This window comes from Protopterus annectens, chromosome 9.part0, assembly GCF_019279795.1.
Source record: "Protopterus annectens isolate FY-2018-M chromosome 9.part0, PAN1.0, whole genome shotgun sequence".
Lineage (NCBI taxonomy): Eukaryota > Metazoa > Chordata > Ceratodontiformes > Protopteridae > Protopterus > Protopterus annectens.
In genome coordinates, this window is record NC_056743.1 from 1,096,993,078 (window position 1) to 1,097,007,550 (window position 14,473).

The following is a 14,473-nucleotide window of genomic DNA, read 5'->3' on the forward strand; positions in this document are numbered from 1 at the left end:
AGTGTGTGTGTCTGTCTGAGTATGTAGTATGTATGCATTTGTGTATGTGTGTTGAACAGCTGTGCTCAGAGTAGTACTTTTAAGTACTTTCAGTTTTGTTTCATAAGCAGTAGAAGGGAAGTACAAGTCTAAGTGCATTGTGACCATAGTTATAGCCTTGTGAATGCTGAACATATGTGGTACTAAAGCAGGAACTGAGTTTGGGATAAGACTGCACATAACCATGCATCATACCTCTCAAGTGTCCCTATTTTTTATCGACATATAAATTTGTCTCAAAATGTTCCTCTGTCCCTCCTAAAATTGGACATTTTTTAAAAGCTGTAAGTTAATATTGCCAATATTTTGCAAAGAGGGTCCCAAATTTAGGGCCTTTTTCTAAATTATTATGATTATTTATTTATTTATTTTTTGCTTTATAGATAATTATGGAGATAAAGGTTGAATGACATGCTGTTCATCCTCACCTTCAACTACGGTCATTAGCTTGGGATCCGACCAAAAGAATGAGACTGCAGCTAGAAGTTCTAGAAGTGAGATTTCTCCATAGCTTGTTATGCTGAAGTTTCACAACAGAATGAGGAGCCTGGTGATTCAGTAGACCCTCAGATTAGAGACACTGCTCTTCAGATGGACAGGGCCAACATCGCGGTTCTTTTATCTTATAAGAATGCCACATGGATTGTGCACAGCATATCCCATAGGACACACTGGATGGATTGGAACTCTTGGCTGGACTAAGAATATATGAAGACCCACCTAAGGAGTAGCTGGAAGTTGTAGTTAGGGAAATGGACGTTTGGATTGCCTTACTTAGTCCCCTGGCATTCTGTCTGTCATGAAATAAGCGGAAGGTCAGTTACAGTGAGTCAGTGATCTTGGTATGTAATGTAATATGTGTAGCTGTCTTACAGTTAATTTTAAGGCACTGTCACACTCTTACTGGTGAAGCATAGACATTTTGGTAGCTGGAAATGTAACTTGTAAGGTAAACAGTATCATACAATGGTGGAAATAAACATTCATGCAGCAAAACGTATATGTCTGAGGATGGGAAGAGAACAAAGGTACAGACATTTATGCTCAGAAAATCAAGTAATAAGTAATGTTTTTTTTTCTGCTCTGCTGCCTTAGTTACATGTTAAACATTAAACTTACTATAAGTATTATTTACTGTTTTCACTTCCTAAGGTATAATAGTGAAGTGGTTTAGTTATGGAATGACTTATTACTGGTATCTTGTCTGCTTCAGCAATAGAGAAATCCTTGAAGGGCAATCTTGCAACATCCCAGATAGACTATTCACTTATGGAATTGTCATTGTCAACCTTCTGGGCTAGAAATAACCATTTCCTGAGTGGAGAAAAGACAGAGGACAAAGCTGTGTAATAGTGCATGGGGGCATCACTATGTGACTTTGCCTGCAGTCTCTTACATCATTAGTAACTTGTTAAACTGGTAAGTGTTATCCTCTCTGTGTCCTCCAGATGTGTAGCCAAACATGTTGGAATTCTACACCAGCTGTCAACATTCCACCCCTGGAGAGAAAGTAGAAATTTCTGACAAGCACATTAGATGCTTAGCTTCTTTGTTCTATGGTACCACTCCTACATACGGAGTAAAAGATGTCTGCTGTGTGGTAATGTTATTGCACTGGAAGTCTTTAAACCAAACACTATTAAACACAGACACATCGTACTGATTACAGCTGTCATCTTTACTGGCTTACCTGCACCATTGTTCATTTTATGGTTGTATTTGAAAGTGAACTATTTAAGGTCCTACTGTTGCCCCTTAGAAAGAATTTGTACACCATGCCTCACATAATGCATGTTTGACTACACGTGGTTTATTATAGCAATAACCCACACCTGGGTGGGGTAATGCTGGATTTACCCACGGTTGGCATGGTTTGGTCACAAGGACGAAGCCCGAGTGGCCAAACAAAGCCAACCGTGGGTAAATCTAGCATTATCCACACCCAGAAGTGGGTTATAGCTATTATACAATGACATTATTTAAGAAAAAAAATAATTACTTTTCTTAAATAATGGCATTGTATAATGCCTCCTTGCTGCCCTTCCACAGCTGTCTGGTATTCTGCGGCAGTTCTGATGTACTGCGCATACGCAGTACATCAGAACTGTGGGCAAAAGCAATGGAGAAAGCAAGATCTCCGTTGCTTTTTACTGTTTCGCTATGTTAAATGGGTTAAACATAGCGAGACAGGTTTAAAAAAAGCAACGGAGAATCTCCATTGTTTTTTTTAAAGCTGTCTTGCTATGTTAAACCCATTTAACATAGCGAGACAGTTTTGAAAAAAGCAACGGAGAAAGCAAGATCTCCGTTGCTTTTCCAAACTGTTTTGCTATGTTAAATGGGTTTAACATAGCGAGGCAGCTTTAAAATAAGCAATGGAGATGTCCGTTGCTTTTTTTTAAACCTGTCTCGCTATGTTAAACTCCTTTAACATAGCGAGACAGTGTTTTAAAAAAAGACTTATACTAACGGAAAAAGTCTGGGCGACTGGACCTTTTTCCATTAGTATAAGTCAATTTACAACATGCAAGCTGACCAATCAGCATGCACGTTGTAATATTGGAATTGTTCCCAATTGGAATATTAATGGGGGGGGGTCATGATATAATTAGTCTTTGCTGACCAGGTCAGTCCTACTAGGCTAGTAGTCTAGAGACTCAAGGTGGCATTTGTACTACTAGGGAAATTTTGGCTAGGGCATCAGAGAACCTTCTCTATTTATTTATTTTTATATAGATACCTTGGGAGCTATCATCAATGCAGGCAGATGAGGCCACAGTTTAACATCTTATCCAAAGAAGACACACAACTCAGGTTTTGATTTTGGCACTGTACAAACTGCAGCAGTGGTACAACAGGTAGCACACTTGTCTTTAGTACAAAAGTCTGTGGGTTCTATTCCCACCCCTTGTGCCGCACTGCAGTGTCACAACAATCCATCTACCTGGTGTGGGAACAGAGCCTATAGACTTCTGTACCAAAGACAAGTGCGCTACCTGTAGTACCACTGCTGCAGTTTGTATAGTGCCATGGCTTTATAGCCTGTTTTGGCATACAAAGAATGTTAGAATGGGCTGTGCTAACTTAGCAGATAAAAAAATAAGAGAATTCTCTTTGGACAAGGTTAGGAGCAAGCATTACTTTGAAGGTGAGAAGAAATCCATAAACTTCTGCAATGGCAGTACAATTTGTCATCATTGTTCTCTTATTACTGTGTACAGCTTTAGTAATTTTTTTTAAGTTTGTGCAGCAAAAATTCATTATTTATACCCTTGATAGTTTGAAATATATTGGTTTGGTTTTAAGCTCATGTTACTGATGGTTTCTACTTTGCTACAGCAGGAGTGAAATGCAAGCAGTGGGCTCTGATGACATCAGAAATGGGTTTATTGAGACTAGAGAAGAGACAGAAAGAGAGAGATTAGTAGAAAAGCTGCATGCTTGTTGAAATTAAAAGTATGTGCAATCACCCTAGCTGTTCAGCTCATTGAGAGCAAAATATGCCCCTTTTAAGGAACAGGCACTGATACATACAGGCACTGATACAGTTAAAGAAGTGTCCTTTATGGGTTAAGCAGTTTATTCACAGAAATGCCTAAGAAAGCTACGTGTTCACTTCTGCCCAACACACGTCCCATGATCACTGTAAACAAGACTCAAGTCACTGTGAATCATTCTTTAACATAATTGACAGAGATAAGCAGTTTAGCCGAAGTGTGCTACAGCCTAGCTGCTTTGATTGCCTATGTGCCAAAGTGGCTTATTGTGTTGACTACAGGCTTGGAAATAACTGGAAATATAATTCTGTATTACAAATGCCTTAACTGATTTACTGCACCCACATTTGTTCTGCAGCTTGGGGGTCATAACTTCACAGGGTTTCCTCCTGACAAAGGGTCACTGGATGACTGAGAATTACTTGGTCAAGAGTTTTAAGTAAGCAAAGAAAACAGACTTGTGTCAGATTAAAGCAAAGTGTAACAGGAACAGAGTAGTACAGTGCTTGTTGGGCAGCAACCTTCAGGACGGCATTCTAAGGGTGTGGTATTACTCCATTTGCTGATAGTGCTGAGAACAAAGAAAGGAAGTCTCAGTAGTGTAATGAGGTAGAGTGCCAGCCTCATAATGTGAAGGTTGTGAGTTTGATTCTTCCATGAGGCAGTTTCTGTTTTTGTCTGGTAGTTAGCTTAGAAGATTAAAACAATGAACAGAGTCAACAAGCTGCTTCCTCCAATGCAGGGTTTGATTCCCTTAGATTTGTCTTCCTAACGACTCTGAGCAAGTCACTAAATAATAACAAACATCTGAGGTTTTAGCCTTCGGAAAATTAAAACAAAGAGTTAGAAGGTCACACTGAAAAAACAATCAGAAAAAATAAATGAAAACTCCAGCCAAGCTAGAACTTCCAATGAGTGACCTCCCAAACCTCTTGTAACAGAGGCACATGGGATATATGCAAATGACCCTTATGAACATCAGGTGTTTCAACTATATGGCATTCTGATTGCCCATGACTTTTACATTTGAAGAACCCTGTGTTTCTTATGCTTAGTCAAACACTCTGCTTATGCTATGCTGACGAGGTCATAACAAGGCCGAAATATGCATATCCATAGCTATTGGGGTTTGGCTTTATTGGCTTGAAATTGTCCCATTAAAACGACTTCAAATGTAAAAGTCATGGGCAATCAGAATCGCCATATAGCTGAAACACCTGATGTTCATAAGGGTCATTTGCATATATCCCATGTGCCTCTGTTACAGGAGGTTTGGGAGGTCACTCATTGGAAGTTCTAGCTTGGCTGGAGTTTTCATTTAGTTTTTTTCTGATTAACCTTCAGAAAATTCAAACTAAAGTAAAACTTGTTAATCTAACAAATTTGTAAGAGTAGTTTTTAAAATGTGTCGCTAGTTTTAGGCCTTTGTACCTCCATTATTTGCTTTGACCAGCTTTCTTGTGCTAAGAGGTTGAGAAGTGTTTCAGCTGCATGACTTATAAATGCCCATGACTTTTCATTTTTACTTTTTAGTCTTTGCTGGTGCATTCAGGCCAATTAAGACAAACTTCACAATTTATTTAACATTTGTTTACCAGGAAAGTCTGACTGGAACAGAGCTCATTTTCAGCAGAGTCCCAGGGAGAAACATTCCAGATGCATGTCTTTGGAATGTGGGACAAAACCAGAGCACCCAGAGGACACCCACAGAAATGCAGGGAGAACATGCAGACTCAGCACAGAAGGCACGCAAGCCAAGAATTGAACCAGAAAACATCTTGGTGTGAGGTGATAATGCTAACTACTATACCACTGCACTGCCCACTAGCTATAGACATGCCATGTTTCACCTTTTTTCTGAGCTTGTCAGTGCAGCTAAATGGACTGTTTCGCTATTCTTTAGAAAAAGTGAGTTTGTAAATAAGCCTGAGTGCATCAGTAAGGTGTTAAAAAAAGTAAAAAGTCACTGGCATTCAGAATGTCTTAAGGAGTCATATAAGTATATCCCATGGGCCTCCACTACTACAGGAGTTTTAAGGTATTACACAGTGAAGATTCTAGCTTTGCAAGGTCTTCCTTGTAGTCAGTCTAATAATAAGTTGTATTGAAGCATTATCGAAGAATACAGTAAGGAAATAAAGAACTAGGCAATTGTTCTCTTGTCCTGTAATGCTCTTGAGTTCTTTGATGTTGTTACTGTTGTAAGTACTTACCTGATTTATACATATATATGAATCTTAGTAAATATTTAAAAAAAAAACAAGATATGTTGAGCTTTGCTTGTACACTTTATTCAGTATAAAAAAGCATACTATTCATCCTACAGCTTCAGATATAATAAGCAGGTAAGCGTTATTCCAGTATGGTTTTACAGTTCTTTCCACTCTCTCAAATGTAAGCTACATTTGCATAGATCCATGTCTAATGTCTACTTTTTATTGCTTCTACATAACAGTATGCGTAGAGATCTTAGCTGTTCTAGCACTTTGTTTCTGTAGTTTCTGTATGGTGAAACTCCATATGCTTATTTATGGTGACAGTAAATGAGTACTGCATAATAAAAAAGGATTTAAGACAAGATTTTACTGGAATCATGGCAGCCCTGTCCCATATAACTAATGAACTGCATGCTGCATGAATTATAAAAAGTGTAATCATTTTATCTATAAGTAAACACCTGACCAGCATAAGCTGCTTCTCAAATACAGAGTGGTTATTAAAGTAGCTAATGCCTCATGCTGTTTATCAATTTATGTTGGCTGTTGTATGCTGGATGTAACAGTGATACATATACTGACTGTGGTGTTCCAGCAGCAGAGTTAGATTTTCTGACTTTGGCAGCAGATGTACTACTTTTTTAGAGCTAGATGGTCAACTACACAAACAATCGTGTGTGATAAAGATCATGAATGACAGCTGTTAAGATATACAGGAAGGAAAGAACCAGTGATTGCTGGAAAAAAGTTACAGTGATAAGATCAAATACATTTCTTTGCATTGTAGTACATTAAACTTAGGTAATATTGAAGGGATCTAACTATAATACTGGAGAGATGCTGTGTTTGTGCCGAACCTGGTATATGGTACTATAAAGTGTACTGAGTGTGATAGTCTTCATCACACATATTTAACGTCAAGCAGATGAGATATATTCTACATAACTAATAAATGAGTGGCCATATGGTCAATATGTGCGTGTCTACTTGAGAAAGAAATTCTATTGTGTTGTAGTTTTTATTATTTTAGATGGTTGCAATGGTAAAGACTGCCATCCTTACCACACAGAGTGTTGCCAAACAGTACTACCGCCTTACAGCTAAAAGCAGGCAGGAGATATAACAGAAGTCAATATCTTTAGTCATTGTTAATTATGACACTTATAAATGAAGCACTTGCATAAAACATTTAAATTAACAAGCAAACAAATAGCTACAACAATAACAACAAATGCGAAATTGAGACTAATCAAAATGAGGCTATGAGATTTTTCATTATACATGTATTAAAATCTCTGAAGATTCACATAGGCTCTCCTGACATGATGACATACTCTGTGAGGATTGTGGATTTCATATTTATTTTGTACCACATAAATCCTCATACTAACTGAGGAAGATAAATAGCATACTGTAAAACGCACACACACATAATAAATAAATAAGACATGGGAGTGACCCACTGAATAAGGTGTACAGGTCTACAAGAAATGCAGTGATCCATTTCTGCACACAGGCAAAACAAAGTAGTTATGATGCTTGTGGAATGGGACCTGCTTTCTACAGAGTCTGAAAATAAAACAGAGGTCACCACAGATATGCAGCATCATGAAGGAAGAGAGAAAGACTGTCAATGCAACTCTAGCTGACACTGCTCAAACTGGAAACCAGACATATGTAGACAGAAGAAGCCATCCAAAGTAGCATAGAGTGAGAATTAAAAAAGCCAGACATGGGGAAATGTACACTAAACTGTATAAAACAACATGCTTACTGGTAGCAATAATATACATCAGGTAATATCTAAGGCGCAACAGAATGAAAACCAGTGGTGTGGGGCTGAACAGGTTAATGTAATCTTGACAGGCCTTCCCATCATCTGCATATTAAATGCAAGGACTATATCACTAATGATAAGTGTTCTGAACTAGTTCACCAGACCTTGATAGCACAGTTATGTGAGATTTTAATAACAAGGTGATGTAGTGTCCAGAGTCGACATTTTAAAGCTGGCACTACTTCATGCTAAGAGAGGGTAATGCAAAGGAAAAAAAACGGTCTGTATCAAAAAAAACTGAGCATTAACTTTCCCCATAGATTAGTTACTGATGTCCACTCCCAAAACCTATGATCTATATTGGCATAGCTGGCCTCACATTCACTCCTTTCTTTTCTCATAGTTTAGCTGTTCATTACCCCACTGAAAAAAACAATATTGATTTTTTTTATATAAAAATTCATTAATATTTTATTCAGCTCTATTTGGAAAATAAATACATCATGGATTCACATTGTGCATCATTAAACTCCAAAGTTATAGCTTGCAAAGTTTGTTTAAAGTTGAAAGCCATTTGCTTCACCTGGCCCTGAATACTGTACATATGGACAGCATTCCATTTGAACTCCTGCAAGGTAGCAGGTAGGCCTTGCTGGGGGTGAACTAGGCTCCTTAAAGGTAGGAATGGGAGGCTTCTTCTAGCTGACACTGCTCAAACTGGAAACCAGACATATGTAGACAGAAGAAGCCATCCAAAGTAGCATAGAGTGAGAATTAAAAAAGCCAGACATGGGGAAACGTACACTAAACTGTATAAAACAACATGCTTACTGGTAACAATAATATACATCAGGTAATATCTAAGGCACAACAGAATGAAAACCAGTGGTGTGGGGCTGAACAGGTTAATGTAATCTTGACAGGCCTTCCCATCATCTGCATATTAAATGCAAGGACTATATCACTAATGATAAGTGTTCTGAACTAGTTCACCAGACCTTGATAGCACAGTTATGTGAGATTTTAATAACAAGGTGATGTAGTGTCCAGAGTCGACATTTTAAAGCTGGCACTACTTCATGCTAAGAGAGGGTAATGCAAAGCAAAAAAACGGTCTGTATAAAAAAAAACTGAGCATTAACTTGCCCCATAGATAAGTTACTGATGTCCACTCCCAAAACCTATGATCTATATTGGCATAGCTGGCCTCACATTCACTCCTTTCTTTTCTCATAGTTTAGCTGTTCATTACCCCACTGAAAAAACAATATTAATTTTTTTTATATAAAAATTCATTAATATTTTATTCAGCTCTATTTGGAAAATAAATACATCATGGATTCACATTGTGCATCATTAAACTCCAAAGTTATAGCTTGTAAAGTTTGTTTAAAGTTGGAAGCCATTTGCTTCACCTGGCCCTGAATACTGTACATATGGACAGCATTCCATTTGAACTCCTGCAAGGTAGCAGGTAGGCCTTGCTGGGGGTGAACTAGGCTCCTTAAAGGGAGGAATGGGAGGCTTCTTCTGGTGCAGAACCAATGGAATAATGCATAACACAGCCTCAGGTACCTCCAGTGATCTTTTGGAGTCTTGTATTTCCTACTAAAAAGAGAAACAATAAAAATGCATGCATGGTTATAGCCCCTCCTCCTTGTGTGAAGTTCCACACCCCTCCTTCTTGTGTGAAGTTCCACTCCCCTCCTTCTTGTGTGAAGTTCCACACCCCTCCTTCTTGTGTGAAGCTTCACACCCCTCCTTCTTGTGTGAAGTTCCACAATTGCTCTGTTCCATTTGCTTTCCAGTTCCACTGTCTAATCTTCTATCATTATTAACGTTTAGATTAAGTTCTAGACACCCTTACAAGAGAACTGCTTAACTCCGCATCTGCTCTTGGGGTAATGACCTATACAATTTTATCAAGGTTCTGTGTGCCTCTTTAATCCAGTGCCAGTGTTTAAAGTGCCTTGGAAGAGACTTCATTTACCAGTCGATTGCTAATGGAGTTGATGGATTCAAAATCTCTGACTCCAGCATTGCCCAGATGGGAGGATGCAAATAGTGATTGCAGTGGAATGGCTTGAGATTACATCACCCAGTCAGGAACATCTAGGCACAAATATTTGATCAGTTCTGTGGTTATATGGCATCTCATCCTCTTCTTCTTGTTATCACAAACTAAAGCAGCAGGGATCTTTGTCACCTCTAATTTCCAGCTACTCCTTTGTGGTGAATGAATGGGCCTCAACAGGTAGAATAAAATGGGTGGCACAAACTTTCTTTTTTACTAATGCATCTCATTTACTTGTACAGTCAATATTACTGATAATTTACATTTAGATAAGAGAGAAATGATCCTGTTCTCTGTATGCTTACCAGCCAAGTAAGTTAGTTGTTTGGCTCCCTATTGAAATGTCAACACTTGTCATACCAAGTGCCAAAATGCCGAAAAAAAGACAGAAAACACAGGAGAAGAGCGAATTTTGAAAATCGTTCTTCTTCTTAAAACTTTTTGTGGGAGGGGGGGTTGAAGCCCTCCTGCACCCCCCATCTTATATATATCAACTCTAACATTGCCATGACTGAAGCAAGGAGACACAGTAGTAAATTTCTAGTATGGAGTTTTAAATGTCAGAGTTGTTACATAGTAAATCAGCATCACAGAGGAAGCCTGAAAGGTAACTGTAGCGATGCTTCTTGGAGAAGAATGGGCTGATGTAGCACCTGGAAGGAAGGAATTTTGTATATCTGTATAGCAACTGAAAGAAGAAACATTATAACATAAGTTTTTCAACTTCTAGCTTTGTTTTCCAAAGGGATTAATGTGAAGGTGTATATATATATATATATATATATATATATATAGAGAGAGAGAGAGAGAGAGTACTCCTTGTTTACCACCAGCTAGTTTATATTTTTGTGGTTATTTTAAATATGTTTAAATATCTCACTGTGACAAAAGCTTACATTTGGTGTACTAATGCTAAATAATCCATCAGTTTGGCTGTTTTAAACTGTACCAATAGTGTGATGACTTTTATAATTCAGAGTTGTGTACTGTCTACCACAAATGTCTAGTATATTTAAAACTCCTCAGAAAGAATGACATTACACAGAAGTTTGTAATTCCTATGTGTAATGCTTAGGATTATTTTCTTTTGAATCAGAGTGAATGTAAATCAAAACTTAAGAAGTTCAGAGTGGACCTAAGATACCACTCCACTTGGCTTTCAAGTGTATATGTGCTACTGACTGATGTTTATGCTGAAACTAAAGTCCTTGTGGAAGTTGTTTGGAAAGAATTGTTGTAAGGAAATTTTCCTCAGTCTGGGAAATATTCCCCAGTGAAAACCTATGTATGTTACTCATAAATGTTCATCGTGCATACAGCTGCAGTAATCACAGATGGGGTTTTCTTCCGTCAGGCGGGTCCTCGGTCGGCCGAATTCCAAAGTCTAGGTCCGGCGTCGGTTGTTGTCGCTTTCTTTCCTGACGTCAGTGCGACAGGGGTATATAAGACACAGCCGACGCCATATTCTTCAGTCTTTTGCCGCTGCCCGAAGCAGAAGCAGGTCCCAAGTGCCGGTCGGCCAGCTCCTGAAATGACGAATAATTGGAAGGCAAAGTCTTCTTTAAAGCTGGCACCCGCTAGAAACTTTTCTTGCCTCAGACCGATGTCAGACAAAGTTAACAATTGTATTTCTTGTGGGAAGCAAATACCGCATAAGGATTTCCATTCCCTCTGCATACCTTGTTTAGGCCCAGACCACGACGCCTCGGCCTGCTTTGCGCTACTTTCAATAAACGCACTATTAAGCGTCGGGCGGAGTTCGCCCAGCACTTTTTTGGTAAAGCCTTTGATTATAAAATGTCGTCGGATACTCCGACTACCGTTTTGCCCAAAAAACGCAAGGACAAAGACCGACACGCGAGGCCCGCGGTCTCCACCGACACCACACCAAAACCGGCTACACGTGGTCCGGTTCTCAGCGAGGCGCCTACGCAGCCCCTGACTACCGACGACACTTCTTTGGCGGTGTCCTCTGTAACCGAGACTGCAGGTACCTCGGCCCATACCCAGACTACAACCACCGAAGCCACTGTGAGTGTTGAGCCTCCTAATGTGGATAGGTCCACTTCCACCCATGGTGTCTTTAGACCCTCATCTTCCTTCTCCATTAAGGCCTTTACTAAGTCCAAATCAGCCATGCATCCCAAGAGGCCTGTTGCACAGGGCCCATCTCCAGGCCCCATGCCTAAAAAGCAGATGCTAAAAATGGCTGAGGATTTAATTACTCTTATCAGGAGTTCCCAGCCCCCTCCAGACAAGAGACCCAGAGTGGAGGAAGCTTCTCCCTCTTCTGACCAGGATTCCATTTTTTCAGAACACTCTGATGAAGAGGAACACTCGTACTCCCCTTTTGAAGATTCGGATGCTGAGCAGTCCATTCCTTCTGTATCTCCCCCAGAGGATTTCTCCTTTGGGGAAACCTTGCACACCTTGAGAGAACACTTCCATTGGGAAGGCCAAGACTTTTCTGATTCCAAGAAAAGACTTAGGGAATTTCTTTTGTTACCTCAGCACAGACCTCTGGCGATACCTCCTGTCTTGGACATACTTGATGATGTTTACTCGGAGGCTTGCCTTAAACCGATTCCCTGCCTCCTGCCCCAGTCAAGCCTGATAGGTACTACAGAGTTCCTAACTCTCACCAATTTCTTTACAAAAGCCATAATGCTGACCCTGAAACCATTTCTCAAGGCCCCAAGGGAATGAAGGCCTCTACTGCTAAGAATCCACTACCTTCCGAAGAGAGTCTAGACCCTTAGAAAGGTGGGGAAAAAGGTATATACCTCGGCCACCCTAGCCATGAGGGCCTTAAATTGTCAGTTCCATATGCTTAAATATCAGCAGTTTCTGTTATCACAATTAAGAAATAAAATGTCTCAACCTGAACAACCAGATTTGAAGGAGTTGCAGGATATGATGCATAGTGCAGAACAAGTGGGTAAACACACCTTACAATGTGGCTATGATGCCCTAGAGGCCTCAAGTAGAGCTGCTGTGACAGGATCAGTCATTCGAGACATGCCTGGCTTAGGGAACAAACCTTGCCTGACCATGTTAAAGCTAAGCTACTAGATGCTCCTTTACAAAAGGATGTACTATTTGGTACTAATGCTGAGGAGATACTATGGAAAATGGAAGAAAAAGCTAAATCTATGCAAACTGTCAAAGCTTTTCTACAGGTTCAACCACCACGTTTTAGCAGTAATTGGCCTTCAAAGAACTGGTCCTTTCCAGCCACGGACAAGCCACAAAGAGGTAGATACAGGCGCACAAGGGGTAGAGGACAACCTCAAGGATCATATAGAGGCAGACAATGGCAAACTCCAGCACCAAGAGGTGGCGGAGACAGTGCACAGCAATACAGGAAACAAACCCAATGACTTCCCCCTTTTCATGCCAAGCAAGTCTCAGCTGACAGCACCCTTGGGAGGAAAGCTGGCTTTATTTACAAGAAATTGGCATATTATCACAACAGACAAATGGATCCTGGACATTATAAACAGAGGCTACAGATTTAATTTTCACACTCTTCCAAAAATGAGAGGCATGCCGAACCTGCCACACAATCAAAGGGCAGAGGCTCAAATACAAATTTCAAAGCTTATGTCCATGAAAGCTATTCAAGAGGTACCTACTCACGAACAAGGTCAAGGTTTTTATTCCAGACTTTTTCTGGTACCAAGGAAAGGAACCGACTGGAGACCCATTTTGGACTTATCCATCCTAAACACATTTCTACTCGTACCAAAATTCAAGATGCTCACATTACAGCAGCTTCTTCCCATGCTGGGCAAGGAGTTTTGGCTGGTAACATTGGACCTCAAGGAGGCATACCTGCATGTCCCAATCAGACAAAGCTGCAGAAGATACCTCAGATTTCTTGCGGGTTCAATCCACTATCAATTCTCTGCATTGCCCTTTGGCTTATCTACTGCGCCCAGAGTATTCACGAAATGCCTGGCATCAATTATTGCCTACTGCAGACTTCAAGGGATACAAATTTACCCTTATTTGGACAACTGCCTGATCCAAGCGGACAACAAGCACATACTTCTGGAACATCTGGCTTATGTAACACGGTTATTGAATTCTCTGGGATACACAGTCAACAAGGAGAAATCCAGGCTAACACCATCTCAGAAAATAACTTTCCTGGGTGCCAACTTGGACACAAACACCCAGATGGACTATCTTACGCCAGAAAAACAAGGGCAACTAACTCATTACTTCAAAATACTAGCAAATTGTACCAGGCTCACTGCAAGGAAAATCCTGCAGGCTCTGGGCTTCATGGCATCTTGCATTCTTCTAATCCCATGTGCAAAGTTGCATATGAGGAAACTTCAATGCTACCTTCAACACAGCCACAGTTTGGAAACAATAATACCAATAATTCCATGTTTGCAAAAGGAATTTCTATGGTGGGCCCAAGCATGCCAAACAAACACAGGTCTTCCATTCTGCAAGCCTCAAGCAAATCAAGTCATCACAACAGACGCCTCAGACTACGCCTGGGGCACATGACAGACAGGTGCATTCAGGGCAAATGGTCCCAAAAGGAGAAAAGCACCTTCACATCAAAAAGAAATGCTAGCAGTGATAAATGCAATTACAATTTTCAAGGACCTCCTGCATCCAGGGCAATTATTGATAAGAACAGACAACACCACAGTAATGTGGTACATAAACAAACAAGGTGGAACACATTCATAACCCCTGTGCAGGCTAGCCATGTCACTTTGGAACTTGGCTCTGGAATGGCAAATCGAACTTCAAGCACAGTACTTGCCAGGATTGGAAAACACGCTGGCAGACAATCTAAGCAGAAATATGACAGATCCACACGAATGGAAGTTGCATCCTCAAGTGT

At 40.1% G+C, this 14,473-nt stretch overlaps 1 protein-coding gene across 5 annotated transcripts in view; it reads left to right on the top strand.

Moving 5' to 3' along the window:
* Positions 1-14,473, top strand: part of LOC122811830 (homeobox protein Hox-D3-like) — a 1,090,053-nt gene that overhangs the window by 337,788 nt on the left and 737,792 nt on the right. For 2 of the 5 annotated variants that reach the window (XR_006366294.1, XR_006366292.1), the window contains exon 2: positions 423-854. The exons of the other annotated variants lie outside the window; for them this stretch is intronic. The gene's annotated coding sequence lies outside the window, so the exon portion shown is untranslated. The remainder of the gene's footprint in view (positions 1-422; positions 855-14,473) is intronic. 5 annotated transcript variants of the gene reach the window in all.